The sequence below is a fragment of the Leuresthes tenuis genome, unplaced genomic scaffold (assembly GCF_036924035.1).
Source record: "Leuresthes tenuis unplaced genomic scaffold, fLeuTen1.0.hap1 SCAF_21, whole genome shotgun sequence".
Taxonomy (NCBI): Eukaryota; Metazoa; Chordata; class Actinopteri; order Atheriniformes; family Atherinopsidae; genus Leuresthes; species Leuresthes tenuis.
In genome coordinates this window covers 13,385,246-13,410,658 of record NW_027325375.1, presented here as the reverse complement: position 1 = coordinate 13,410,658, position 25,413 = coordinate 13,385,246, and the positions used below count along the sequence as shown (strand labels likewise).

At 41.9% G+C, this 25,413-nt stretch overlaps 3 non-coding genes across 3 annotated transcripts; 2 read left to right on the top strand and 1 right to left on the bottom strand.

Annotated features, from left to right (window-relative positions):
- Positions 1-7,791: 7,791 nt before the first annotated feature.
- Positions 7,792-7,908, bottom strand: LOC140280779 (U5 spliceosomal RNA). Its single transcript, XR_011909704.1, has one exon. It is a non-coding gene; the product is annotated as a U5 spliceosomal RNA (small nuclear RNA).
- Positions 7,909-23,072: 15,164 nt separating this feature from the next.
- On the top strand, positions 23,073-23,186 carry LOC140280599 (U5 spliceosomal RNA). The gene has a single exon (XR_011909540.1). It is a non-coding gene; the product is annotated as a U5 spliceosomal RNA (small nuclear RNA).
- Positions 23,187-23,494: 308 nt separating this feature from the next.
- On the top strand, positions 23,495-23,678 carry LOC140280528 (U2 spliceosomal RNA). Its single transcript, XR_011909487.1, has one exon. It is a non-coding gene; the product is annotated as a U2 spliceosomal RNA (small nuclear RNA).
- The last annotated feature ends 1,735 nt before the right edge of the window (positions 23,679-25,413 follow it).

The window sequence follows — 25,413 nt, the reverse complement described above, 5'->3', positions numbered from 1 at the left end:
AGAGGAGGTGTTCAGCTGCAAGAAGGTGTGAATGTCTACCCATAATTACTGAAAAATGGGTAAGAAAAGGTGCGAATGCCTAAACATACATCATCAAAAGAGGGAGCGGAGATGTTCCGCTGTAAGACGGTGTGAATGTCCGACCATAGATGGTAAAAAGCGGGTAAGAAAAGATTAAATTACCCGACTGTACACAATCAAAAGAGGGAGCGGAGTTGTTCAGCAAAGAGAAGGTGTGAAAGTCCGACCTTGGTTTGTAAAAAGCGGGTAAGAAAAGGTTCGTATGCCCGAATATACACCATCAAAAGCGGAAGCGGAGGTGTTCGGCTGAAAGATATTGTGAACGTCCGACCAAAGTTTGTAAAAAGCAGTTTAGAAAAGGTTCGAATATCTAACCAAACATAATCAAAAGCGGGAGCAGAGCTGTTCGACTGGAAGTAGGTGTGAATGTCAGATCATAATTTGCAAAAAGCTGATGAGAAAGGGTGAGAATGCCCGACTATACACCATCAAATGCGGTAGCGGAGTTGTTCGGCTGTGAGTAGGTGTGAATCTCCAACCATAATTGCTGAAAAATGTGTTAGAAAAGGTAAAAATGCCGGTCCATACATAATCAAAATCGGGAGAGGTGGTGTTCAGCTGCAAGAAGGTCTAAATGTCCATCAATAATTGCTAGAAAACATGAAAGAAAATTTTCGAAAATCAAACCACAATTGATCATAAGTGGGAGAGGAGGTGTTCAGCTGCAAGAAGGTGTGAATGTCCACCCATAATACCTGAAAAATGGGTAAAAAAAGGTGCGAATGCCCAACCATACATCATCAAAAGCAGGAGTGCATGTGTTCGGCTACAAGAAGGTGTGAACGTCCAACCAAAGTTTGTAAAAAGCAGTTAAGAAAAGGTTCGAATATCCAACCATACATAATCAAAAGCGGGAGCAGAGCTGTTCGACTGCAAGTAGGTGTGAATGTCTGATCATAATTTGCAAAAAGATGATGAGAAAGGGTGAGAATGCCCGACTATACACCATCAAATGCGGTAGCGGAGTTGTTCGGCTGTGAGTAGGTGTGAATCTCCAACCATAATTGCTGAAAAATGTGTTAGAAAAGGTAAAAATGCCGGTCCATACATCATCAAAAGCGGGAGAGGTGGTGTTCGGCTGCAAGTAGGTGTGAATGTCCATTAATAATTGCTTTAAAATATGAAAGAAAATTTTCGAATATCAAACCTTACATGATCATTAGCGGGAGAGGAGGTGTTCAGCTGCAAGAAGATGTGAATATCCACCCATAATTACTGAAAAATGGGCAGGAAAAGATGCGAATGTCCAACCATACATCATCAAAAGCAGGAGTGGAGTTGTTCAGCTACAAGAAGGTATGAAAGTCCAACCATGGTTTGTAAAAAGCGGGTAAGAGAAGGTTCGAATACCCGAATATATACCATCAAAAGCGGAAGCGGGGGTGTTCGGCTACAAGAAGGTTTGAACGTCCGACCAAAGTTTGTAAAAAGCAGTTAAGAAAAGGTTTGAATCTCCAACCGAACATAATCAAAAGCGGGAGCAGAGCTGTTCGACTGCAAGTAGGTGTGAATGTCAGATCATAATTGCTGAAAAATGTGATAGAAAAGACTAGAATGCCGGACAATACATCATCAAAAGCGGGAGAGGTGGTTTTTCGGCTGCAAGTAGGTGTGAATGTCCAGCCATAATTACTCACAAACGGGGGAAGAAAAGGTAGTATTTCCAGACCACACATGATCAAAACAGGGAATGGAGGTGGTTCAGCTGCAAGGCGTGAATGTCTGACTAAAGTTTGTAAAAACCGTGTAAGACAAGGGGCGAATGCCCGACAATGTATGATCAAAAGAGGGAGCGGAGGTTTTCGGCTGCAAGGTCTGAATGTCCAACCATAATTTGTAAAAATCGGGGAAGAAAAGGCTCGAAAGCCCGACTATACACCATCAAAAGCGGGAGCAGAGGTGTTCAGGTGCAAGAAGGTCTGAATGTCCGACCAATAATTACTGAAAAATGGGTAAGAAAAGGTGCGAATGCCAAATCATACATCATCAAAAGCAGGAGCGGATGTGTTCGGCTACAAGGTTTGAATGTCCAACCATAGTAAGTAATAGGTGGGTAAGAAAAGGCTCGAATGCCCGACTATACACCATCAAAAGCGGAAGCGGAGGTGTTCGGCTGCAAGACGGTGTGAACGTCCGACCAAAGTTTGTAAAAAGCATTAAGAAAATGTTCGAATATCCAACCAAACATAATCAAAAGCGGGAGCAGAGCTGTTCGACTGCAAGTAGGTGTGAATATCAGATCATAATTTGCAAAAAGCTGATGAGAAAGGGTGAGAATGCCTGACTATACACTATCAAATGTGGGAGCGGAGTTGTTCGTCTGTGAGTAGGTGTGAATGTCCGACCATAATTGCTGAAAAATGTTTTAGAAAAGGTAAGAATGCCGGACCATATATCATCAAAAGCGGGAGAGGTTGTGTTCGGCTGCAAGAAGGTGTGAATGTCCAGCCATAATTACTCACAAACGGGTAAGAAAAGGTACTATATCCAGACCATATATGATCAAAACAGGGAGCGGAGGTGGTTCAGCTGCAAGAAGGTTTGAATGTCCGACTAAAGTTTGTAAAAAGCGGGTAAGACAAGGTGTGAATGCCCGACAATGTATGATCAAAAGAGGAGCGGAGGTTTTCGGCTGCAAGAAGGTCTGAATGTCCACCCATAATTACTGAAAAATGGGTAAGAAAAGGTGCGAAAGCCCAACCGCACATGATCATAAGTGGATGAGAAGGTGTTCGACTGCAAGTAGGTGTGAATGTAATATCATAATTTGTAAAAAGTGGGTAAGAAAAGGTAAGAATGCCCAACCATAAATTATCAAAAGCGGCAGCAGAGTTTCGGCTGGTATTTATCAATGTCTAGATAGATTTCAACAAAAAACAACGTTGTACTTTGCAGTAAAAGAAAGTGCAAATCAAAAGTTTTAGGAATCCGAGAATAAGCTTATTTTCATGAGTTCTGCACGATTTCGGATTTTATGTATAAAATGAATTTCTTCACGCAAACTAAGTTAACACTGCTTTGTCCTTCATATGTACCCATTTCTACATATATTTCAAGCATAAACTTCCTCATATTACCCTGAATGAGAAAGAGCCACACTTGTGATTAAGCCATACCTCCCTTTTGAGGAGTTCTGCATGATTTGGGATTTTATCTATAAAATTAATTCCTTCACTCAAACTATGTTAAAACGGCTTTTACTTTCATATTTATCAATGTCTCGATAGATTTAAACAAAAAAACAACGTTGTACTTTGCAATAAAAGAAAGAGCAAATCAAAAGTTTTAGGAATCCGAGAATAAGCTTATTTTCATGAGTTCTGCCCGATTTCGGATTTTATGTATAAAATGAATTCATTCACTCAAACCAAGTTAAAACTGCTTTGTCCTTCATATTTATCAATGGATGGATTTCAACTTCTTCTACTGCAAAGTCCAATGTTTTTCTTTGTTGAAGTCGATCTAGACATTGATGAATATGGAAGGACAAAGCAGTTTTAACTTGGTTTGAGCAAAGCAAATCATGCAGAACTCACGAAATGCTTTTTCTCGCTTTTGACTGCTTTTTACAAACTTTGGTCGGACGTTCACACCTTCTTGCATCCGAACACCTCCGCTTCCGCTTTTGATGATGTATATTCGGGCATTTGAACCTTTTTTTACCCGCTTTTTACAAACCATTGTCGGACTTTCACACCTTCTTGCAGCCGAACACCACCTCTCCCGCTTTTGATGATGTATGGTCCAGTATTCTTACCTTTTCTAACACATTTTTCAGCAATTATGGTCGGACATTCACACCTACTCACAGCTGGACACCTCCGCTCCCGCTTTTGATCATACAATGTCGGGACATCGCTCCTTGTCTTACAAGCTTTTTACAAACTTTAGTCGAACATTCACACCTTCTTGCAGCTGAAAACCTCCGCTCCCGCTTTTGATGATGTAAAGTCGGGCTTTCGAGCCTTTTCTTACCCGGTTTTTACAAATTATGGTTGGACATTCAGACCTTGCAGCCGAACACCTCCGCTCTCTCTTTTGATCATACATTGTTGGGCATTCGCACCTTGTCTTACCCGCTTTTTACAAACTATAGTCAGACATTCACACCTTGCAGCTGAACCTCCGCTCCCTGTTTTGATCATGTATGGTCTGGCAATACTACCTTTTCTTCCCCCGTTTGTGAGTAATTATGGCTGGACATTCACACCTACTTGCAGTCGAAAAGCTCTGCTCCCGCTTTTGATTATGTTTGGTTGGATATTCGAACCTTTTCTTAACTGCTTTTTACAAACCATGGTCGGACTTTCACACCTTCTTGTAGCCGAACAACTCCGCTCCCGCTATTGATTGTGTACAGTCGGGTATTTTAACCTTTTCTTACCCGCTTTTTACCAACTATGGTCAGACATTCACACCGTCTTACAGCGGAACACCTCCGCACCCGCTTTTTATGGTGTATAGTCGGGCATTTGAACCTTTTCTTACCCGCTATTTACAAACTATGGTAGGACATTCAAACCTTCGTGTATCCGAAAACCTCCGCTCTCTCTTTTGATCATACATTGTCGGACATTCGCACCTTTTCTTACCCGCTTTTTACAAACCATGGTCGGACTGTCACACCTTCTCTTAGCTGAACAACTCCGCTCCCTCTTTTGATTGTGTACAGTCGGGTAATTTAACCTTTTCTTACCCGCTTTTTACCATCTATGGTCGGACATTCACACCGTCTTACAGCGGAACACCTCCGCTCCCTCTTTTGATGATGTATGGTTAGGCATTCGCACCTTTTCTTACCCATTTTTCAGTAATTATGGGTAGACATTCACACCTTCTTGCAGCTGAACACCTCCTCTCCTGCTTATGATCATGTGCAGTTTGATATTCAAAAATTTTCTTTCATGTTTTCTAGCAATTATTGATGGACATTCAGACCGTCTTGAAGCTGAACACCTCCGCTCCCACTTTTGATGGTGTATAGTCGGGCTTTCGAGCCTTTTCTTCCCCGGTTTTTACAAATTATGGTTGGACATTCAGACCTTCTTGCAGCCGAAAACCTCCACTCCCTCTTTTGATCATACATTGTCGGGCATTCGCACCTTTTCTTACCCGCTTTTTACAAACCATGGTCGGACTTTCACACCTTCTTGTAGCCGAACAACTCCGCTCCCGCTATTGATTGTTTACAGTCGGGTATTTTAACCTTTTCTTACCCGCTTTTTACCAACTATTGTTGGACATTCACACCGTCTTACAGCGGAACACCTCCGCTCCCTCTTTTGATGGTGTATGTTCGGGCACTCGAACCTTTTCTTACCCGCTTTTTACAAACTATGGTCAGACATTCAAACCTTCTTGTAGCCGAACACATCCACTCCTGCTTTTGATGATGGGTATTCAAACCTACTTGTTGCCCGCTTTTCATGAATTATGGATGGACATACACATCTTGTCGCAGCCAAACACCTCCGCTCCCTGTTTTGATCATGTATGATTGGACATTCGCACCTTTTCTCACCCGCTTTTTACTATGGTCGGCCATTCACAGCTTCCTCTCCACCATACTTGTATGGTGGGATATTCACACCCACTTGCATCCGAAGACCTCCGCCCCCACTTTTGTTGATATTTAGTCGGTCATTCGCAGCTTACCCGCTTTTGGCAAACTATGGCCTTCTTGCAGCCAAACACCTCTGATCTCGTTTTTGATGATGTAAGGTTGGGCATTCAGACCTTGCTTCACCTGCTTTTCACCAAATATAGTCGAACAGTCACACCTTCTTGCAGCCGAACACTTCTGCTCCACCTTTTAGTGTTCTATGGGGTATTCACACCTTTTTTTTCACCGCATTTTATTGATTATGGTTGGAAATTCTCACCCACTCTTATCCGAAGACCTCTCCTCCTGCTTTTGTCAATATATAGTCGGGCATTCAAACCTTTTCTTACCCGCTTTTTACAAATTATGGTCGAACATTCACACCTACTTGCAGCAGAACACCTCCGCTCCCGCTTTTGATGGTGTATAGTCGGGCTTTCGAGCCTTTTCTTCCCCGGTTTTTACAAATTATGGTTGTACATTCAGACCTTGCAGCCGAAAACCTCCGCTCCCTTATTTGATCATACATTGTCAGGCATTCGCACCTTGTCTTACCCGCTTTTTATAAACTTTAGTCAGACATTCACACCTTGCAGCTGAACCACCTCCGCTCCCTGTTTTGATAATGTATGGTCTGGCAATACTACCTTTTCTTACCGGTTTGTGAGTAATTATGGCTGGACATTCACACCTACTTGCAGCCGAACACCACTTTTCCCGCTTTTGATGATGTATGGTCCGGCATTCTAGTCTTTTCTAACACATTTTTCAGCAATTATGGTTTGACATTCACACCTACTCAGAGCCGAACACTTCCGCTCCCGCATTTGATGGTGTATAGTCGGGCATTCTCACCCTTTCTCATCAGCTTTTAGCAAATTATGATCTGACATTCACACCTACTTGCAGTCGAACAGCTCTGCTCCCGCTTTTGATTATGTTTGGTTGGATATTCGAAACTTTTCTTCACTGCTTTTTACAAACTTTGGTCGGACGTTCACACCTTCTTGCAGCCGAACACCTCCGCTTCCGCTTTTGATGGTATATATTCGGGCATTCGAACCTTTTCTTACCCGCTTTTTACAAACCATGGTCGGACTTTCACACCTTCTTTTAGCCGAACACATCCACTCCTGCTTTTGATGATGTATGGTTGAGCATTCGCACCTTTTCTTACCCATTTTTTACAAACTATGGTCGGACATTCACACCTTCTTGCAGCTGAACACCTCCTCTCCCGCTTATGATGATGTGTGGTTTGATATTCGAAAATTTTCTTTCACGTTTTCTAGCAATTATTGATGGACATTCAGACCTTCTTGCAGCAGAAAACCTCCGCTCCCTCTTTTGATCATACATTGTCGGGCATTCGCACCTTCTCTTACCCGCTTTTTACAAACCAGGGTCGGACTTTCACACCTTTTAGTAGCCGAACAACTCCGCTCCCGCTATTGATTGTGTACAGTCGGGTATTTTAACCTTTTCTTACCCTTTTTTTACCAACTATGGTCAGACATTCACACCTTCTTACAGTGGAACACCTCTACTCCCTCTTTTGATGGTGTATGTTCGGGCATTCGAACCTTTTCTTACCCGCTTTTTACAAACTATGGTCGGACATTAAAACCTTCTTGTAGCCGAACACATCCACTCCTGCTTTTGATGATGTATGGTTTGGCATTCGTACCTTTTCTTACCCATTTTGCAGTAATAATTGGTGGACATTCACACCTTTTTGCATTTTAACACCTCCTCTCCCGCTTATGATCATGTGCGGTTTGATATTCGAAAATTCTCTTCCATGTTTTCTAGCAATTATTGATGGACATTCAGACCTTGCAGCTGAACACCTCCGCTCCAGCTGTTGATGGTGTATAGTCGGGCTTTCGAGCCTTTTCTTCCCCGATTTTTAGAAATTATGGTTGGACATTCAGACCTTGCAGCCGAAAACCTCCGCTCCCTCTTTTGATCATACATTGTCAGGCATTCGCACCTACTTGCAGCCGAATACTTCCGCTCCACCTTTTAGTGATGTATGGTTGGCATTTGCACCTTTTCTTACCCTTTCTTACCCTACTGATTGCTTAAGATTAAGTTGTTTTTTCTCAAACTAAAACATTTCCACTTTTAGTGTTCTATGAGGCATTCACATATTTTTTTTCACCGTAATGAAGTCTTTAGTAAAAGGCGAAAGACTTGTACGTTATGAAGAGAAACCAGAGTACGATTATCCGTCACTGCGGGAGCAGGGCATCAGGCTAGTTGGCATAGCCACCTTCCCAATGGTGAGCTTTGCTTGGTTGAGACGCTTGCTCCCCCCCCCCCCCCCCCTTGCTCCTCGGCTGACCAAGTAGGAACAATCGGGCCCTATTCGATGGCTGCCTTGTCTTTTACTCTGTGCAAAAGACAAGGCAGCAACAAAAACACCACGGGAAAACCGTATTGAGGCTTTGTTCTGACCGCTCATTCGGTGTCGCGTTTCTTTCAAGCAATTCTCCCGGTTAGCCCGCACTCGGCTCGCTCCCAGAGCCGTGTTAAAGTCTACTTCGCATTCACTCTCTTTTCTCAGCAGACTCTTGGGATTTTATCAATAAAATGAATTCCTTCACTCAAACTATGTTAAAACTGCTTTGTCCTTCATATGTACCATGTCTTGAAAGATTTAAACAAAAAAACCAACGTTGTACTTTGCAGTAAAAGAAATAGCAAATCTAAAGTTTCAGGAATCCGAGAATAAGCTTACTTTCATGAGTTCTTCACGATTTCGGATTTTGCTATAAAATGAATTCCTTCACTCAAACTAAATTAAAACTGCTAAACCGCTAATCTGTTACATGTAAGGCAGATGTCAAATTCACCAAATTAGGATTATTCCGTATTCGGCCAATCGAGCTGTAGCAGCTTCGGTAAAAGAGTATAAGTTGAAGAGTTTGTGAATAAAGGTGTGCGCACACATAGTGAGCTGTAGGAAAATAGGCAGGGAGCAATGCCGGCTGGGGTATATGTTCTTGTATGTTGTCTGACTGTTTGATTTGAATGTGTTGTGTAAGTGTCCTGTTGAATGTTACATGTTTGGGCTTTGACACTTCACTGTGGTTGTTAACTGTGTGGTGTGCCCTGAAATGTTATAGGTTTGGGCTGTGTGACATGCTTAATGCTTGAGGAAGCACTAGAGTTTAGATCCCACATTTGTTGATAGGCATTCATTTATTTCTTCACTTCTGATGAAGTTTCAACAATAAACAACAAACTTTGTATTATGAGAAAGAACCAGACTCATTCTTCAGGAATCCGAAAATAAGCTCTATTTTACGAGTTATGCACGAATTCGGATTCTCCTATAAAACGAATTCCTTAACTCTAACCAAGTTAAGACTGCTTTGTCCTTCATATTTATTCATGTCTAATCAAGTTTCAACGATAAACAACGTTGTACTTTGTAGAATGAGAAAGAACTTCTTCAGCAATAAGCATCTCTCGACATATGACGAAATACAGATTTTGCTATAAAATTAATTCCTTCTATCAGCCTGACTTAAAACTGTATGTCCTCCTTATTTATCCACTTCAAATCAAGTTTCAACAATTAAAAAAATGTTGTAGTTTGAGAAAAAACAACTTAATCTTAAGCAATCAGTAGGGTAAGAAAGGGTAAGAAAAGGTGCAAAAGTCAACCATACATCACTAAAAGGTGGAGCGGAAGTATTCGGCTGCAAGTAGGTGCGAATGCCTGACAATGTATGATCAAAAGAGGGAGCGGAGGTTTTCGGCTGCAAGGTCTGAATGTCCAACCATAATTTGTAAAAACCGGGGAAGAAAAGGCTCGAAAGCCCGACTATACACCATCAAAAGCGGGAGCGGAGGTGTTCGGCTGCAAGTAGGTGTGAATGTTCGACCATAATTTGTAAAAAGCGGGTAAGAAAAGGTTCGAATGCCCGACTATATATTAACCAAAGTAGGAGGAGAGGTCTTCGGATAAGAGTGGGTGAGAATTTACAACCATAATCTATAAAATGCGGTGAAAAAAAAGGTGTGAATACCCCATAGAACACTAAAAGGTAGAGCGGAAGTGTTCGGCTGCAAGAAGGTGTGAATGTCTGACCATAGTTTGTAAAAAGCGGGTAAGAAAAGGTTCGAATGCCCGAACATACACCATCAAAGGAGGGAGCGGAGGTATTCCGCTGTAAGAAGGTGTGAATGTCCGACCATAGTTGGCAAAAAGCAGGTAAGAAAAGGTTAAAATACCCGATTGTACACAATCAATAGCGGGAGCAGAGTTGTTCCGCTACTAAAAGGTGTGAAAGTCCGACCATGGTTTGTAAAAAGCGGGTAAGAAAAGGTGCGAATGCCCGACAATGTATGATCAAAAGAGGAAGCGGAGGTTTTCGGCTGAAACAAGGTCTGAATGTCCATCCATATTTTGTAAAAATCTGGGAAGAAAAGGCTCGAAAGCCCGACTATACACCATCAACAGCTGGAGCGGAGGTGTTCAGCTGCAAGAAGGTCTGAATGTCCATCAATAATTGCTAGAAAACATGGAAGAGAATTTTCGAATATCAAACCGCACATGATCATAAGCGGGAGAGGAGGTGTTCAAATGCAAGAAGGTGTGAATGTCCACCCATAATTACTGCAAAATGGGTAAGAAAAGGTACGAATAACCAACCATACATGATCCTAACAGGGAGCGGAGGTGTTTGGCTGCGACAAGGTGTGTATGTCCACCCATAATTAATGAAAAGCGGGCAACAAGTAGGTTTGAATACCCATCATCAAAAGCAGGAGTGGATGTGTTCGGCTACAAGAAGGTTTGAATGTCTGACCATAGTTTGTAAAAAGCGGGTAAGAAAAGGTTCGAATGCCCGAACATACACCATCAAAGGAGGGAGCGGAGGTGTTCCGCTGTAAGAAGGTGTGAATGTCCAACCACAATTGGCAAAAAGCAGGTAAGAAAAGGTTAAAATACCCTATTGTACGCAATCAATAGCGGGAGCAGAGTTGTTCCGCTACTAAAAGGTGTGAAAGTCCGACCATGAATTGTAAAAAGCGGGTAAGAAAAGGTGCGAATGCCCGACAATGTATGATCAAAAGAGGGAGCGGAGGTTTTCGGCTGCAAGAAGGTCTGAATGTCCAACAATAATTTTGTAAAACCGGGGAAGAAAAGGCTCGAAAGCCCGACTATACATCATCAAAAGCGGGAGCGGAGGTGTTCAGCTGCAAGAAGGTCTGAATGTCCATCAATAATTGCTAGAAAACATGAAAGAAAATTTTCGAATATCAATCCACACATCATCATAAGCGGGAGAGGAGGTGTTCAGCTGCAAGAAGATGTGAATGTCCGACCATAGTTTGTAAAAAATGGGTAAGAAAAGGTGCGAATGCTCAACCATACATCATCAAAAGCAGGAGTGGATGTGTTCGGCTAAAAGAAGGTTTGAATGTCCGACCATAGTTCGTAAAATGCGGGTAAGAAAAGGTTCGAATGCCCGAACATACACCATCAAAAGAGGGAGCGGAGGTTTTCGGCTGCAAGAAGGTCTGAATGTCCAACAATAATTTTGTAAAAACCGGGGAAGAAAAGCCTCGAAAGCCCGACTATACATCATCAAAAGCGGGAGCGGAGGTGTTCAGCTGCAAGAAGGTCTGAATGTCCTACAATAATTTTGTAAAAACCGGGGAAGAAAAGGTTCGAATGCCCGAACATACACCATCAAAAGAGGGAGCGGAGGTGTTCCGCTGTAAGACGGTGTGAATGTCCGACCATAGTTGGTAAAAAGCGGGTAAGAAAAGGTTAAAATACCCGACTGTACACAATCAATAGCGGGAGCGGAGTTGTTCGGCTACTAAAAGGTGTGAAAGTCCGACCCTGGTTTTAAAAAGCGGGTAAGAAAAGGTTCGAATGCCCGAACATACACCATCAAAAGAGGTAGCGGAGGTGTTCCGCTGTAAGACGGTGTGAATGTCCGATCATAGTTGGTAAAAAGCGGGTAAGAAAAGGTTAAAATACCCGACTGTACACAATCAAAAGAGGGAGCGGAGTTGTTCAGCTAAGAGAAGGTGTGAAAGTCCGACCATGGTTTGTAAAAAGCGGGTAAGAAAAGGTTCGTATGCCCGAATATACACTATCAAAACCGGAAGCGTAGGTGTTCGGCTGCAAGAAGGTGTGAACGTCCGACCAAAGTTTGTGAAAAAGCAGTTAAGAAAAGGTTCGAATATCTAACCAAACATAATCAAAAGCGGGAGCAGAGCTGTTCGACTGCAAGTAGGTGTGAATGTCCATTAATAATTGCTTTAAAACATGAAAGAAAATTTTCGAATATCAAACCTTACATGATCATTAGCGGGAGAGGAGGTGTTCAGCTGCAAGAAGGTGTGAATATCCACCCATAATTACTGAAAAATGGGCAGGAAAAGATGCGAATGTCCAACCATACATCATCAAAAGCAGGAGTGGAGTTGTTCAGCTACAAGAAGGTATGAAAGTCCAACCATGGTTTGTAAAAAGCGGGTAAGAGAAGGTTCGAATACCCGAATATATACCATCAAAAGCGGAAGCGGAGGTGTTCGGCTGCAAGAAGGTGTGAACGTCCGACCAAAGTTTGTAAAAAGCAGTTAAGAAAAGGTTTGAATATCCAACCGAACATAATCAAAAGCGGGAGCAGAGCTGTTCGACTGCAAGTAGGCGTGAATGTCAGATCATAATTGCTGAAAAATGTGATAGAAAAGACTAGAATGCCGGACAATACATCATCAAAAGCGGGAGAGGCAGTTTTTCGGCTGCAAGTAGGTGTGAATGTCCAGCCATAACTACTCACAAACGGGGGAAGAAAAGGTAGTATTTCCAGACCACACATGATCAAAACAGGGAATGGAGGTGGTTCAGCTGCAAGGTGTGAATGTCTGACTAAAGTTTGTAAAAACCGTGTAAGACAAGGGGCGAATGCCCGACAATGTATGATCAAAAGAGGGAGCGGAGGTTTTCGGCTGCAAGGTCTGAATGTCCAACCACAATTTGTAAAAATCGGGGAAGAAAAGGCTCGAAAGTCCGACTATACACCATTAAAAGCGGGAGCAGAGGTGTTCAGGTGCAATAAGGTCTGAATGTCAAACCAAAAATTACTGAAAAATGGGTAAGAAAAGGTGCGAATGCCAAATCATACATCATCAAAAGCAGGAGCGGATGTGTTCAGCTACAAGAAGGTTTGAATGTCCAACCATAGTAAGTAATAGGCGGGTAAGAAAAGGCTCGAATGCCCGACTATATACCATCAAAAGCGGAAGCGGAGGTGTTCGGCTGCAAGACGGTGTGAACGTCCGACCAAAATATGTAAAAAGCAGTTAAGAAAATGTTCGAATATCCAACCAAACATAATCAAAAGCGGGAGCAGAGCTGTTCGACTGCAAGTAGGTGTGAATATCAGATCATAATTTGCAAAAAGCTGTTGAGAAAGGGTGAGAATGCCTGACTATACACTATCAAATGTGGGAGCGGAGGTGTTCGTCTGTGAGTAGGTGTGAATGTCCGACCATAATTGCTGAAAAATGTGTTAGAAAAGGTAAGAATGCCGGATCATATATCATCAAAAGCGGGAGAGGTTGTGTTCGGCTGCAAGTAGGTGTGAATGTCCAGCCATAATTACTCACAAACGGGTAAGAAAAGGTACTATTGCCAGACCATATATGATCAAAACAGGGAGCGGAGGTGGTTCAGCTGCAAGAAGGTTTGAATGTCCGACTAAAGTTTGTAAAATGCGGGTATGACAAGGTGTGAATGCCCGACAATGTATGATCAAAAGAGGAGCGGAGGTTTTCGGCTGCAAGAAGGTGTGAATGTCCACCCATAATTACTGAAAAATGGGTAAGAAAAGGTGCGAAAGCCCAACCGCACATGATCATAAGTGGATGAGAAGGTGTTCGACTGCAAGTAGGTGTGAATGTAAGATCATAATTTGTTAAAAAGCGGGTAAGAAAAGGTAAGAATGCCCAACCATAAATTATCAAAAGCGGCAGCAGAGTTTCGGCTGGTATTTATCAATGTCTAGATAGATTTCAACAAAAAACAACGTTGTACCTTGCAGTAAAAGAAAGTGCAAATCAAAAGTTTTAGGAATCCGAGAATAAGCTTATTTTCATGAGTTCTGCACGATTTCGGATTTTATGTATAAAATGAATTCCTTCACGCAAACTAAGTTAACACTGCTTTGTCCTTCATATGTACCCATTTCTACATATATTTCAAGCATAAACTTCCTCATACTACCCTGAATGAGAAAGAGCCACACTTGTGATTAAGCCATACACCCCTTTTGAGGAGCTCTGCGTGGTTTGGGATTTTATCTATAAAATTAATTCCTTCACTCAAACTATGTTAAAACGGCTTTTACCTTCATATTTATCAATGTCTAGATCGACTTCAAGAAAGAACAACATTGTATTTTGCAGTAGAAGAAAGAGCAAAACTGAAGGATCAGGAATCCGAGAATAAGCTTCTTTTCATACGTTCTGCACGATTTCGGATTTTATGTATAAAATGAATTCCTTCACTCAAACTAAGTTAACACTGCTTTGTCCTTCATATGTACCCATTTCTACATATATTTCAAGCATAAACTTCCTCATACTACCCTGAATGAGAAAGAGCCACACTTGTGATTAAGCCATACGCCCCTTTTGAGGAGTTCTGCATGATTTGGGATTTTATCTATAAAATCAATTCCTTCACTCAAACTATGTTAAAACGGCTTTTACCTTCATATTTATCAATGTCTCGATAGATTTAAACAAAAAAACAACGTTGTACTTTGCAGTAAAAGAAAGAGCCAATCAAAAGTTTTAGGAATCCGAGAATAAGCTTATTTTCATGAGTTCTGCACGATTTCGGATTTTATGTATAAAATGAATTCATTCACTCAAACTAAGTTAACACTGCTTTGTCCTTCATATGTACCCATTTCTACATATATTTCAAGCATAAACTTCCTCATACTACCCTGAATGAGAAAGAGCCACACTTGTGATTAAGCCATACGCCCCTTTTGAGGAGTTCTGCATGATTTGGGATTTTATCTATAAAATCAATTCCTTCACTCAAACTATGTTAAAACGGCTTTTACCTTCATATTTATCAATGTCTCGATAGATTTAAACAAAAAAACAACGTTGTACTTTGCAGTAAAAGAAAGAGCCAATCAAAAGTTTTAGGAATCCGAGAATAAGCTTATTTTCATGAGTTCTGCACGATTTCGGATTTTATGTATAAAATGAATTCATTCACTCAAACCAAGTTAAAACTGCTTTTTCATTCATATTTATCAATGTCTAGATCGACTTCAACAAAGAACAACATTGTATTTTGCAGTAGAAGAAAGAGCAAAACTGAAGGATCAGGAATCCGAGAATAAGCTTATTTTCTTATGGGCAAGTGGGAACTGCTTTGTCCTTCATATTTATCAATGTGTAGATGGATTTCAACTTCTTCTACTGCAAAGTCCAATGTTTTTCTTTGTTGAAGTCGATCTAGACATTGATGAATATGGAAGGACAAAGCAGTTTTAACTTGGTTTGAGCAAAGCAATTCATTTTATAGCAAAATCCGAAATCGTGCAGAACTCATGAAAGCAGGCTTATACTCGGATTCCTGAAACTTTAGATTTGCTCTTTCTTTTACTGCAAAGTACAACGTTGTTTTTTTTGTTTAAATCTTTCTAGACATGGTAAAAATGAAGGACAAATCAGTTTTAACATAGTTTGAGTGAAGTAATGCATTTTATAAGCAAAATCCCAAATCATGCAGAACTCACGAAAAGCTTTTTCTCGCTTTTCACTGCTTTTTAAAAACTTTGGTCGGACGTTCACACCTTCTTGCATCCGAACACCTCCGCTTCCGCTTTTGATGATGTATATTCGGGCATTCGAACCTTTTATTACCCGCTTTTTACAAACCATTGTCGGACTTTCACACCTTCTTGCAGCCGAACACCACCTCTCCCGCTTTTGATGATGTATGGTCCAGTATTCTTACCTTTTCTAACACGTTTTTCAGCAATTATGGGCAGACATTCACACCTACTCAAAGCTGGACACCTCCGCTCCCGCTTTTGATCATACAATGTCGGGACATCGCTCCTTGTCTTACCAGCTTTTTACAAACTTTAGTCGAACATTTACACCTTCTTGAAGCTGAACACCTCCGCTCCCGCTTTTGATGATGTATAGTCGGGCTTTCGAGCCTTTTCTTACCCGGTTTTTACAAATTATGGTTGGATATTCAGACCTTGCAGCCGAACACCTCCGCTCTCTCTTTTGATCATACATTGTCGGGCATTCGCACCTTTTCTTACCCGCTTTTTACAAACTATAGTCAGACATTCACACCTTGCAGCTGAACCTCCGCTCCCTGTTTTGATCATGTATGGTCTGGCAATACTACCTTTTCTTCCCCCGTTTGTGAGTAATTATGGCTGGACATTCACACCTACTTGCAGTCGAACAGCTCTGCTCCCGCTTTTGATTATGTTTGGTTGGATATTCGAAACTTTTCTTAACTGCTTTTTACAAACCATGGTCGGACTTTCACACCTTCTTGTAGCCGAACAACTCCGCTCCCGCTATTGATTTTGTACAGTCGGGTATTTTAACCTTTTCTTACCCGCTTTTTACCAACTATTGTTGGACATTCACACCGTCTTACAGCGGAACACCTCCGCTCCCGCTTTTTATGGTGTATAGTCGGGCATTCGAACCTTTTCTTACCCGCTATTTACAAACTATGGTAGGACATTCAAACTTTCGTGTATCCGAAAACCTCCGCTCTCTCTTTTGATCATACATTGTCGGACATTCGCACCTTTTCTTACCCGCTTTTTACAAACCATGGTCGGACTGTCACACCTTCTTGTAGCCGAACACATCCACTCCCGCTATTGATTGTGTACAGTCGGGTATATTAACCTTTTCTTACCCGCTTTTTATCAAGTATGGTTGGACATTCACACCTTCGTACAGCGGAACACCTCCGCTCCCTCTTTTGATGGTGTATGTTCGGGCATTCAAACCTTTTCTTACCCGCTTTTTCCAAACTATGGTCGGCTATTCACAGTTTCCTCTCCACCATACTTGTATGGTGGGATATTCACACCCACTTGCATCCGAAGACCTTCGCCCCAAATTTTGTTGATATTTAGTCGGACATTCGCACCTTACCCGCTTTTGGCAAACTATGGCCTTCTTGCAGCCAAACAACTCTGATCTTGCTTTTGATGATGTAAGGTTGGGCATTCAGACCTTGCTTCACCTGCTTTTCACCAAATATAGTCGGACATTCACACCTTCTTGCAGCCGAACACTTCCGCTCCACCTTTTAGTGTTCTATCACACCTTTTTTTTCACCGCATTTTATACATTATGGTTGGAAATTTTCAACCACTCTCATCCGAAGACCTCTCCTCCCGCTTTTGTTAATATATTTGAACTTTAGTTTGACATTCAAACCTTCTTGAAGCTGAACCACCTCCGCTCCCTGTTTTGATCATATATGGTCTGGCTACTACCTTTTCTTACCCGTTTGTGAGTAATTATGGCTGGACATTCACACCTACTTGCAGTCGAACACAACCTCTCTCGCTTTTGATGATGTATGGACCGGCATTTTTACCTTTTCTAACACATTTTTCAGAGATTATGGTCGGAGATTCACACCTACTCACAGCCGAACAACTCCGCTCCCGCATTTGATGATGTATAGTCGGGCATTCTCACCCTTTCTCATCAGCTTTTTGCAAATTATGATCTGACATTCACACCTACTTGCAGTCGAACAGCTCTGCTCCCGCTTTTGATTATGTTTGGTTGGATATTCGAACCTTTTCTTAACTTCTTTTTACATATTTTGGTTGGACGTTCACACCTTCTTGTAGCCGAACACTTCCACTCCTGCTTTTGATGATGTATGGTTGGGCATTCACACCTTTTTTTTGCCCATTTTTCAGGAATTATGGGTGGACATTCACACCTTGCAGCTGAACACCTCCTATCCCACTTATGATCATGTGCGGTTTGATTTTCGAAAAGTTTCTTTCATGTTTTCTAGCAATTATTGATGGACATGTAGACCTTCTTGCAGCTGAACACCTCCGCTCCCGCTTTTGATCATACATTGTCAGGCATTCGCACCTTGTCTTACCCACTTTTTACAAACTTTAGTCGAACAGTCACACCTTTTTGCAGCCGAACACCACCTCTCCCGCTTTTGATGATGTATGGTCCAGCATTCTTACCTTTTCTAACACATTCTTCAGCAATTATGGTCGGACATTCACACCTACTCAGAGCCGAACACCTCCGCTCCCGCATTTGATGGTGTATAGTCGGGCATTCTCACCCTTTCTCATCAGCTTTTTACAAATTATGATCTGACATTCACACCTGCTTTTGATAATGTATTGTTAGGCATTCGCACCTTTTTTTTTACCCATTTTTCATGAATTATGGGTGGACATTCACACCTTCTTGCAGCCGAACACCAGCTCTCCCGCTTATGATCATGTGCGGTTTGATATTCGAAAATTTACTTTCTTGTTTTAAAGCAATTATTGATGGACATTCAGACCGTCTTGCAGCTGAACACCTCCGCTCCCACTTTTGATGGTGAATACTCGGGCTTTCGAGCCTTTTCTTCCCGGTTTTTACAAACCATGGTCGGACTTTCACACCTTCTTGTAGCCGAACAACTCCGCTCCCGCTATTGATTGTGTACAGTCGGGTATTTTAACCTTTTCTTACCCGCTTTTTACCAACTATGGTCGGACATTCACACCGTCTTACAGCGGAACACCTCTGCTCCCGCTTTTGATGGTGTATAGTCGGGCATTCGAACCTTTTCTTACCGGCTTTTTACAAACTATGGTGGGACATTCAAACATTCTTGTATCCGAAAACCTCCGCTCTCTCTTTTGATCATACATTGTCGGACATTCGCACCTTTTCTTACCCGCTTTTTACAAACCATGGTCGGACTTTCACATCTTCTTGTAGCCGAACACATCCGCTCCCGCTATTGATTGTGTACAGTCGGGTATTTTAACCTTTTCTTACCCGCTTTTTACCAAGTATGGTCGGACATTCACACCTTCGTACAGCAGAACACCTCCGCTCCCTCTTTTGATGGTGTATGTTCGGGCATTCAAACCTTTTCTTACCCGCTTTTTCCAAACTATGGTCGGCTATTCACAGCTTCCTCTCCACCATACTTGTATGGTGGGATATTCACACCCACTTGCATCCGAAGACCTCCGCCCCAAATTTTGTTGATATTTAGTCGGACATTCGCACCTTACCCGCTTTTGGCAAACTATGGCCTTCTTGCAGCCAAACACCTCTGATCTCGCTTTTGATGATGTAAGGTTGGGCATTCAGACCTTGCTTCACCTGCTTTTCACCAAATATAGTCGGACATTCACACCTTCTTGCAGCCGAACACTTCCGCTCCACCTTTTAGTGTTCTATCACACCTTTTTTTCACCGCATTTTATACATTATGGTCGGAAATTTTCAACCACTCTCATCCGAAGACCTCTCCTCCCGCTTTTGTTAATATATTTGAACTTTAGTCGGACATTCAAACCTCCTTGCAGCTGAACCACCTCCGCTCCCTGTTTTGATCATATATGGTCTGGCAATACTACCTTTTCTTACCCGTTTGTGAGTAATTATGGCTGGACATTCACACCTACTTGCAGCCGAACACAACCTCTCTCGCTTTTGATTATGTATGGACCGGCATTCTTACCTTTTCTAACACATTTTTCAGCAATTATAGTTGGAGAATCACACCTACTCACAGCAGAACAACTCCGCTACCGCATTTGATGGTGTATAGTCGGGATTTCTCACCCTTTCTCATCAGCTTTTTGCAAATTATTCTCTGACATTCACACCTACTTGCAGTCGAACAGCTCTGCTCCCGCTTTTGATTATGTTTGGTTAGATATTCGAACCTTTTCTTAACTGCTTTTTCACAAACTTTGGTCGGACGTTCACACCTTCTTGCAGCTGAACACCTACGCTTCCGGTTTTGATAGTGTATATTCGGGCATACGAACCTTTTCTTACCCGCTTTTTACAAACCATGGTCGGACTTTCACACCTTCTCTTTGCTGAACAACTCCGCTCCCTCTTTTGATTGTGTACAGTCGGGTATTTTAACCTTTTCTTCCCCGGTTTTTACAAATTATGGTTGGACATTCAGACCTTCTTTCAGCCGAAAACCTCCGCTCCCTCTTTTGATAATACATTGTCGGGCATTCGCACCTTTTCTTACCCGCTTTTTACAAACTTTAGTCGGACATTAACACCTTCTTGCAGCTTAACCACCTCCGCTCCCTGTTTTGATCATGTATGGTCTGGCAATACTACCTTTTCTTACCCATTTGTGAGTAATTATGGCTGGACATTCACACCTACTTGCAGCCGAACACCACCTCTCCCGCTTTTGATGATGTATGGACCGGCATTCTTACCTTTTCTAACACATTTTTCAGAAATTATGGTTGGAGATTCACACCTACTCACAGCCGAACACCTCCGCTCCCGCATTTGATGGTGTATATTCGGGCATACGAACCTGTTCTTACCCGCTTTTTACAAACCATGGTCGGACTTTCACACCTTCTTGTAGCTGAACAACTCCGCTCCCTCTTTTGATTGTGTACAGTCGGGCATACAAACCTGTTCTTACCCGCTTTTTACAAACTATGGTCGGACATTCAAACCTTCTTGTAGCCGAACACATCCACTCCTGCTTTTGATGATGTATGGTTGGGCATTCGCACCTTTTCTTACCCATTTTTCAGTAATTATGGGTGGATATTCACACCTTCTTGCAGCGGAACACCTCCGCTCCCGCTTATGATTATGTGCGGTTTGATATTCGAAAATTTTCTTTCATGTTTTATAGCAATTATTGATGGACATTCATACCTTCTTGAAGCCGAACACATCCACTCCTGCTTTTGATGATGTATGGTTGTGCATTCGAACCTACTTGTTGTCCGTTTTTCATTAATTATGGGTGGACATTCACACCTTGTCGCAGCCAAACACCTCCGCTCCCTGTTTTGATCATGTATGTTTTGACATTCGCACCTTTTCTCACCTGCTTTTTACTATTGTCGGCCAATCACAGCTTCCTCTCCACCATACTTGTATGGTAGGAAATTCTCACCCACTCTCATCCGAAGACCTCTCCTCCCGCTTATGTTAATATTTAGTCGGGCATTCGAACCTTTTCTTACCCACTTTTTACAAATTATGGTCGAACATTCACACCTACTTGCAGCTGAATACTTCCGCTCCACCTTTTAGTGATGTATGGTTGGCATTTGCACCTTTTGTTACCCTCTTTTTATACTGATTGCTGAAGATTAAGTTGTTCTTTCTCAAACTACAATTTTTTTTTAATTGTTGAAACTTGATTTGAAGTGGATAAATAAGGAGGACAAACAGTTTTAAGTCACGCTGATAGAAGAAATTAATTTTATAGCAAAATCTGTATTTCGTCATATGTCGAGAGATGCTTATTGCTGAAGAAGTTCTTTCTCATTCTACAAAGTACAACGTTGTTTATCGTTGAAACTTGATTAGACATGAATAAATATGAAGGACAAAGCAGTCTTAACTTGGTTTGAGTTAATTAATTCGTTTTATAGGAGAATCCGAATTCGTGCTTATTTTCGGATTCCTGAAGAATGAGTGGTTCTTTCTCATAATACAAAGTTTGTTGTTTATTGTTGAAACTTCATCAGAAGTGAAGAAATAAATGAATGCCTATCAACAAATGTGGGATATAAACTCTACTGCTTCCTCTAAAATAATTTATTTTCTCAATTCAGAAATGTGTGTGTGTAAGTCACAACACCCGTGACACCAAAACGGCTTTCTTTTCTCTCTTTTCTCTACACTCTGCACTATGAGCACACACACCAAATCAGAAAGGCTTTTTTCTCTCTTTTCTACATTATGGACTGTGGGGACACAAAACCGCTCTCTCTTTTTTTTTTTGATTGTGTGCCAGGGCGTTGTCTCACGTATTAGATTATGCTTAAGATACGAATGGGTTTATCAGTCACATCAGAATCCATACATACTGATCCTCCCGTAATAAAATGGTCGGATCTTATCAAACACACTTTGTTTCTTGTGACAATCAAGTCAGCGAAACAGCGTATACACGTCAAGACACTGAATCAAGTTTGCCACAAGAACTCATAAGTTTGGCAGTATTGCTCTGCCGTCAGCAATCATACACCCATTTTATTTTCGTGAGACGTGCAGGCACCTGTTCATCTACTGTTCTATCACTATGAATTAGTTTATCTATTATCAATAAGGATACTTCTACAACTACTATCAAAGTATGTCCAGACTTCTTATGTTGTCAGTTGCTATATATGAATAAGTGGGTAGCTACTGACAAGCATTAAGCATGTCACACAGCCCAAACATATAACATTTCAGGACACACCACACAGTTAACAACCACAGTGAAGTGTCAAAGCCCAAACATTCAACAGGACACTTACACAACACATTCAAATCAAACAGTCAGACAACATACAAGAACATATACCCCAGCCGGCATTGCTCCCTGCCTATTTTCCTACAGCTCACTATGTGTGCGCACACCTTTATTCACAAACTCTTCAACTTATACTCTTTTACCGAAGCTGCTACAGCTCAATTGGCCGAATACCCTTATATCCTATTTCGGTGAATTTGACATCTGCCTTACATGTAACAGATTAGCGGTTTAGCAGTTTTAATTTAGTTTGAGTGAAGGAAATCATTTTATAGCAAAATCCGAAATCGTGAAGCACTCATGAAAGTAAGCTTATTCTCGGATTCCTGAAACTTTAGATTTGCTCTTTCTTTTACTGCAAAGTACAACGTTGTTTTTTTTGTTTAAATCTTTCTAGACATGGTAAATATGAACGACAAAGCAGTTTTAACATAGTTTGAGTGAAGGAATTCATTTTATAGATAAAATCCCAAGAGTCTGCAGAGAAAAGAGAGTGAATGCGAAGTAGACTTTAACACGGCTATGGGAGCGAGCCGAGTGTTGGCTAACCGGGAGAATTGCTTGAAAGAAACGCGACACCGAATGAGCGATCAGAACAAAGCCTCAATACGGGATTCTCGTGGTGTTTTTGTTGCTGCCTTGTCTTTTGCATAGAGTAAAAGACAAGGCAGCCATCGAATAGGGCCCGATTGTTCCTACTTGGTCAGCCGAGGAGCAAGGGGGGGGGGTCAAGCGTCTCAACCAAGCAAAGCTCACCATGGGGAAGGTGGCTATACCAACTAGCCTGATGCCCTGCTCCCGCAGTGACGGATAATCGTACTCTGGTTTCTCTTCATAACATACAAGTCTTTCGCCTTTTACTAAAGACTTCCGTGGAGAGCAGCAATAATGAGTTGTTTCTATTATTGGCAGGCTTTACCTTTGCGGGTGAAGCCTTTTCTGTCTGTGCAAAAAAAATCTTGCTACTTTGCAGAGTGACTTCTCTGAGTAGAGTCGCCTTACTTGTTGCGACTGTGCCGATGTTCGAAGCTGGAGTGCAAAGTTGTTGCTTGAATGGTGCTTGCTGGAGCATGCGGGAGTGCAAAGTTATACCATTTAAAAGGGCTGAAGAGTGCTCAGTGCAGCGGGTGGGCGGAGGTGCAACGTGACACTCTGGCCACCTATGGCCATAAAAAGAACACTGCTACAAGTGCGCATTGTGCCAGCAAGGGCCCTCGGACCTGAAACAGTGGACAGTTATCGCTTCTCGGCCTTTTGGCTAAGATCAAGTGTAGTATCTGTTCTTATCAGTTTAATATGTCCTCTATACGAGGACAACATATTAAATGGATTTTTAAGAATAGGAGTTGAAAAAGAAGCTTGCTCCGTTCACTCCAAGCCTCGACCCGGGACTGCAGTGCCGCTGGGAACGGTGCGCTCTCCTCTGCTCTTGTGAAAAAGCAAACAGCGGTGCAGGATGGAAGTTTCAGGGAGCCCAAGATGAAACTTTCTTTTAATCTGCTGAGAAAAGAGAGTGAATGCGAAGTGGACTTTAACACGGCTCTGGGAGCGAGCCGAGTGCGGGTTAACCGGGAGAATTGCTTGAAAGAAACGCGACACCGAATGAGTGGTCAGAACAAAGCCTCAATACGGTGTTCCCGTGGTGTTTGTGGCTGACTTGTCTTTTGCACAGAGTAAAAGACAAGGCAGCCATCGAATAGATTGTTTCTACTTGGTCAGCCGAGGATCAGGGGGGGGGGGGGGGCGGCAAGCGTCTCAACCAAGCAAAGCTCACCAAGTAGGAACAATCGGGCCCTTTTCGATGGCTGCAACACCTGAAAGAGATATTGATGCGAGACCCGATCAAATGCTTTTTCAAAGTCTAAATTTAAGATGACAAGCCGGGTGTTTCTGTCTCTAGCGTAATCAATGATGTCTCGAATCAGTACGAGGCTGTCGGTGAGTTGTCTCCCTGAGATGGCACAAGCTTGGTCTGGGTGAATTACCTCCTCTAAAACAGAGGACATCCGTGTCGCTAAAACCTTGCTAAAAAGTTTACAGTCAAAGTTTAAAAGTGTGATGGGCCTCCAATTCTTTAGGTCAGTCTTATCATTTTTTTTATAAAGTAGAGTCACTATTCCCACTCTAAAACTGTCAGGCAGTCGGTCGAGTTTTTCAAAATCTTTAAAAACATCTAAAATGTCTGATGATAAAAGGTCCCAATAGGTCAGATAGAATTCTGCAGGAAGCCCGTCTAAACCCGGAGCTCGACTTCTCTTAAAACCTGTTAGGCATTTTTTTAACTCTAAAGCAGTAAAATTCTGTGTCAAGTGTGCATTCTCTTTTACGGTTTTGTCAACGAATTTTAAGATTTCTGCCGATGTTTCCAAGTGCACTGGTTTCTCTTTGTACATGTTACTATAAAAGGTATGTACAGTTTCAATCATCTCTTGTGTGGATTTTGTTAAAAACCCATCTTCTCTTTTTAGATTTTGAATACACTCCTTTTTATTTATAACTTTCTTTCTTTTTCACCTTCCTCAATTTCCTGCTCCCTGCTTCTTACAAAAATTCCTTTACTCTTTATTTCTGCTAAAACTGACATTTCCTTTTTGACATCTTTGATTTCTTCTTTAAAGTCTATGCCACACTGATTTAGTTTAAAGTAGCGCTGTAAGCGTTTATGTAGTCCCATCATACATCTATTCTCTTTCCTTTTTTTACGTTTACCTTGCTGTTTATAAAAAGTCTGGGTCGTTTCCTTCACCATTTCCCACCATTGTGCATGTGTTTCGTAGAGGTCTTGAAGGGTCTGCCACTCTTTATAACATTCCCTGTACTGACTGACTATGATTTCATCCTCCAACAGGGAACAGTTGAGTTTCCACAGACCACTTCCTACCGTCACACCAGAAGGGGGTGAAAGGGTGCAGGAGAGCATAAGGTGGTCTGAAAAGAAAACAGGGGTTAATCTAACATCAGTGGGTGGGCAATCTCTAGTAAAGAAATAATCAATGCGAGAGGCTCTGGTGCCATCATGACTAAACCAGGTGAAGCCCTCCTCTCTGGGATGCATGGTTTTAAAACAGTCAGTAAGCTTAAAATCCCTGCATATGCCCTGAAGTAAAATCGAAGTCTTATCCACTTTAAAATCTACCCCTGCTCTTTTTCTATCTTT